Source organism: Gorilla gorilla, chromosome 7, assembly GCF_029281585.2.
Source record: "Gorilla gorilla gorilla isolate KB3781 chromosome 7, NHGRI_mGorGor1-v2.1_pri, whole genome shotgun sequence".
Lineage (NCBI taxonomy): Eukaryota > Metazoa > Chordata > Mammalia > Primates > Hominidae > Gorilla > Gorilla gorilla.
This window is the reverse complement of record NC_073231.2, coordinates 28,628,821-28,634,947: the sequence shown is the minus strand read 5'-3', so window position 1 is coordinate 28,634,947 and position 6,127 is coordinate 28,628,821.

The following is a 6,127-nucleotide window of genomic DNA, read 5'->3' as shown; positions in this document are numbered from 1 at the left end:
GGGGTACATGTGCAGGATGCGCAAGCTTATTACATAAGTAAACTTGTATCATGGGGGTTTGTTATACAGATTATTTCATCACTCAGGTACTAAGCCCACTACCCATTAGTTGTTTTTACTGATCCTCTCCCTCTTTCCACCCTCCACACTCCAATTGGCCCCACTGTGTGTTGTTCCCCTGTAAGTGTACATGTGCCTCATCATTTAACTCCCACTTATGAGTGAGAACATGCTGTATTTGGTTTTCTGTTCCTGTGTTAGTTTGCTAAGGATAATGGCTTCCAGCTCCGTCCATGCAAAGGACAGGATCTTGTTCTTTTTTATGGCTGCATAGTATTCCATGATGTATATGTACCACATTTTGTTTATCCATTCTATCATTGATGAACATTTATGTTGGTTCCATCTTTTTGCTATTGTGAATAGTGCTGCAATGAACATACACATGCATGCATCTTTGTAATAGAATGATTTATACTCCTTCGGGTACATACCCAGTAATGAGTTTGGGGGATCTAATGGTATTTTAGGTCTTTGGTGAATTGCCACACTGTCTTTCACAATGTCTGAGCTAATTTATACTTCCACCAACAGGGTATGAGTGTTCCTTTTTCTCAATAACCATGCCAAGATCTGTTATTTTTTTGACTTTTTAATAGTGGCCATTCTGACTGGTGTGAAATGGTATCTCGTTGTGGTTTTGATTTGCATTTCTCTAATGCAAAGCTGGAGGCATCATGCTGCCCAACATCATGCTACTGGTATAAGAACAGACACATAGAGCAATGGAACAGAATAGAGAACTCAGAAATAAGACCACACACCTACAATTATCTAATCTTTGACAAACATGACAAAAACAGGCAATGGAGAAAGGTGTCCCTATTCAATACATGTTGCTGGGATAACCAGCACTGGGATAACTGTCTAGCCATATGCAGAACATTGAAAGTGGACCCCTTCCTTATGCCATATACAAAATTTAACTCAATATGGATTAAAGACTTAAATGTAAAACCCCAAACTATAAAACCCCTAGAAGACAACCTAGGCAATATCATTCCGGATATAGGCACAGGCAAAGATTTCATGACAAAAATGTCAAAAGCAACTGCAACAAATCAAAAATAGACAAATGGGATCTAATTAAACTAAAGTGCTTCTGCAGAGCAAAAGAAACTATCAACAGAGTAACTAGACAATCTACAGAATAGGAGAAAAATTTTGCAAACTATGCATTGGATAAAGGTCTAATAGCCAGCGTCTGTAAGGAACTTAAGCAAATTTACAAGAAAACAATAACCCCGTTAAAAAGTAGGCAAAAGACATGAACAGACACCTCTCAAAGGAAGACATAGATGTGACCAACAATCATAGGAAAAAAAGCTCAACATCACTGATCGTTAGAGAAATGCAAATCAAAACCGCAATGAAATACCATCTCACACTAGTCAGAATGACTACTATTAAAAAGTAAAAAAATCACAGATTCTGTCAAGGTTGTGGTGAAAAAGGAACACTTATAAATTGTTGATGGGAGTGTAAATTAGTTCAGCCATTGTGGAAGGCAGCGCGGCAATTCCTCAAAGACCTAAAGACAGAAATACCATTTGACCCAGCAATACCATTACTGAGTACGTACCCAAAGGAGTATAAATCATTCTATTAAAAAGATGCATGCATATGTACATTCACTGCAGCACTATTCACAACAGCAAAGACAAGGAACCAACATAAATGTTCATCAGTGATAGAATGGATAAATGAAACTTGGTACATATACACCGTGGAATACTATGCAGCCATAAAAAAGAAAAAGATCATGTCCTTTGCAGGGATGTGGATAGAGCTGGAGGCCATTATCCTTAGCAAACTAATGCAGGAACAGAAAACCAAATATGGCATGTTCTCACTTATAAGTGGGAGCTAAATGATGAGACACATGTACACATAGAGGGGAACAACACAGTGGGGCCAAATGGCGGGTGGAGGGTGGAAGGAGGGAGAGGATGAGTAAAAACAACTAATGGGTAGTGAGCTTAATACCTGGGTGATGAAATAATCTGTACAGCAAACCCCCATGACACGCATTTCCCTATGTAACAAACCTGCAAATCCTGCACGTGTACCCCTGAACTTAAAACACAAGTTTAAAAAAGTGTTTGGAAGAAAAAATATTCTTTAGATATCTTCTATCCTTGTTATTGAATAATACACCAGGTACATTACTAAAGTATACAGTATGTGTTCAATAAGCTTCCAGTATATAGTACATCTATTTGTTTATAGAAACTCAATATATGTGCTTTTTAATCACTAAAAATGGGAAATTTTGTTTATCCTTGTGTGGACTCAATTTTCTTCCAATTAATTACATTTCAATTTTATATATAAATTGTAAGGCTAAATATTTTTTACTTTAACAGTGAACTCCTAGTGTGAGGCAATTTGGTCAAGGAGCAATCAGTCTCTTTAGAAAGCAAATTACTGAGCACTATCTGCAGGCATTCATGCTTCAAGTTCACTTTCATTTTTTAACATCATCCTCAGTCCTCTTAGGATTTATGACACCTTGTATGTATCAACAAATAAAGCGGCTCCTGAATGCTTTAATATGTGGCGTTCATCCATCTCAAGAGATAATTCCATCAGAATGGAGGATAAGTGGTAGAATTCCTAGCTTTAGGACTCTGAATTTGTGTTATAGGTTTCTTTTTCTTTTTCTCTTCTTTTCTTTTCTTTCTTTTTCTTTTTCTTTTTTTCTTTTCTTTGGAATGGTGTCTCTTTCTGTTGTCCAGGCTGGAGTGTAGTTCCAGGTTCACTGCAGCCTCAAACTCCTGGCTCAAATGATCCTCCCACCTCAGCCTCCCAAGTAGCTGGGACCACAGGTACTCACCGTCACAGACAGTCAATATTTTAATATTTTATAGAGACAGGGTCTTCCTATGTTGCCCAGGCTGGTCTTGAACTCCTGAGCTCAAGCAATCCTTCCGCCTCTGCCTCTCAAAGTGCTGGCATTACAGGCGTAAGCCACTGTGCCTGGCCTGTGTTTGCCGTAAGTTTTCTATAGAACCTTAGATAAATCGTGTAACAACCTCTTTGGCCACAGATTCTGCCCCTATAAATTTTAAATAATAATGATTATCATCATATATGTCTCTTATTGATTTCACTAAGAATCAAACTAGATAAAAGATGCAAAAATGCTTTGAAAAACTTATCCATTGAACAGATAAATAATACTGTTTTATTTCTGCTTTGGTTGGAAATGATTATGCCTTTGAAAAGTAATTGCTAGATGTTAAAAGTCATGTCACATTTAACTGTTAAACTGCATGCATGTTGTCAAACATCAAAAGCAAACCATCCAGATGTTTGGTCTACCAACATACCAACCCTCTGGAGGTTTCTAAAAATAGCATTTAACTTTTTTATCAAAGAAATGACTATTTTTCCCTAAATAATTCTATGATCCATGCTAAATTCAATTGAAAACATTTCATTTAAATTAGTTATTTGGTGATATGTTAATTATGCACAACCTTTAAAAATTGCCCACATGTCTAAGCCAGTTTTCTTAAAAAAGTGGATCTTTTCATGACACATGAGGAATCATTTCAAAATTGAAATTTATTGAGTAGGACATTTGGGGTTAGGCAAGGGCTTGGATCTTCAACACTAAAAGCCCCTGGGGTCAGGTGTCATTTCTGCTCCAAAATGTACACCAGATTTCAGTGGTTGGATGCTATTAGGTAGAATTAGAAAGGATCCACCCTATTTCCTCCCTTCCCATATCTGTATAGCATCTCAAGCAATCAGGCAGAGTATTCTCTTAAGGCAGAAAATAATCAGAATCCTGACTCCTTTCTTTTGAGATTTATGTCTATAAATCCATGTTCAATCGACTGGAGTAAGCCTAACCAAAGGAATTTCAAAAAAAGAAAAAGAAAAAGAAAAGAAACCAGGGATTCTTTTAAGGAAAAACACTGGAAGAAAGACAGAAGGGCCACACTGTGCAGCTATATTTGCTCATTGGCTAGGAAGTCAGTGGAGAAGGGGTGGTGATCATATTTTTAGGCTAATAGAATCCATCCTACTGCATTCCCTGACCACTCTGATGACATTCATTTGCCTACCTTAGAGCAGGTAGCTACATACGGAACTTTAAAAGTTTATGTTTAAGGTTCTGTAATCAGTGGTATGCTGGTAAATTTTTAAAAGCTGACTCCCTGGTAGTCCTACTTTTAATTCTTTAAGGAATCTCCATGCTGTTTTTCATACTAGTTATACTAGTTTATATTCCCACCAGCAGGATAAAAGTGTTCCCTTTTTGGAACCAACCCAAATGCCCATCAACCAATGAGTAGATAAAGAAAATGTGGTATGTATACATCTTGGAATACTACTCAGCCATAAAAAGGAATAATGTCTTTTACAGCAGCTTGGATGGAGCTGGAGGCCATTCTTCTAAGTGAAGTAACCCAGAAATGGAAAACCAAATATTGTATGTTCTCACTTATAAGTGGGAGCTAAGCTATAAGGATGCAAATGCGCAAGAATGATATAATAGACTTTGGGGGCTTGGGGGGAATTGTTGGAAGGAGGGTGAGGGATAAAGGACTATATATGAGTACACTGCACACTGCTCAGGTGATGGGTGTACCAGAATCTCAGAAATCATCACTAGATAATTTATCCAGGTAATCAAAAACTACCTGTACCCCCAAAACTATTGAAATAAAAATAAAAATTAATAATTAATAATTATTGATGCGAAAAAAGCTATCTCTTGGGGAAAAAAAGGGTGTGTACATATAAGTACTATGTTTATTCTAAATTTCAGTGATATAATGTGTAGCATGAAGTTTTCAAATAATAATTAAAAATACAATATTACTATAATTCCAAACAGGCAATTGAGTTTAACAGAATGCTTCCATTGGTTTCTGTTGAACTATTAAGCCTTAGCCAAACTATGCTGGCAAGCAATGAACGAGTATAGTTCCAACATTTTGATTGATATTTTTGCTTACATTAATGAGTAAAATTGAAAGAATAAAGACATATATTAGAATTTCACTCATTCATTAAAAGTGTGAGTGACTATTGAGTTGGATGATAGTTTTCAAATAATGAAAAAATATCCTTTCAAAATTTTATGCTTTCACATTTTAATTGCTATAAACAAGACTTACTTTTAAGTTAAAACTCCATCACTTTCTTAAGTATAGACAATAAATAAAACAATAAATCAAACCTCGATTTGTAGCATTTGGCTCTTCTGTGCTAAAGTCCTCCTGTCATATACCACTGCAACGTGATGTCACTGGTCAGACAGTAGGGAAGAGGTGTCAGTAGCACACGGTTATATAGTATCTCCACCACATAACTATGTTAGAGTTAAATAACTATAGAGCATAGATGAGTCAAATGTAGTAGAATAGGGAGTGATATGTTTTGAGTATTTCCTTTGCTTTTGCCAGAATTTATTTATGAATTTATACACGTTGGGTTTTGGTAGTGGCTGTGTTTAGCAACCAGCTCACAATATTCCTTAAAGTTTAACACTTGACATTCACAAGCCTGTACTAGAAGTCTCCAGCATGCCACTGATTTTAATCCCTGCAGCTCAGTCAGTGTTGCTATAAGAAGCCCCTACCTGAACACAAGGTCAGGGGTTGGGGGTGGGGTGGAAAGGATGCCCTAAGAAGCCATTTTTCCTTCGAAGAATTGGCTGGAAGTTCATATCAAACCCGTGGGCAGTGGAGATCTTGGCAAGGCATATCCTGGGGCTGCAGCCAGGCTGACACGCACACCTGGCACACAGCTTCACAGGAAACACTGGCAGTGCCAGCCCATCGATGACATCGAGGCCATGAAGGGGGAGATGGCCAACACTGGCATGCAGGGCATCCCAGGAGGCCCTTGGTTTCAAAGCCCAATCTTTAAAAATATGTCTAAGTTTCTAGTCTCCCAGCATAGGCATCTGTGGAAATTTAGGTAACTTTCATTAATTGTTAAAAAATATTTCGAGAAAGAAACCTCAGGAAGAAGCCTAGTCTTCCTGTGTGACTGGCCTCACATCATGCCATTTTGGGCATGAAAAGATGATACGACCTCCTCTTCT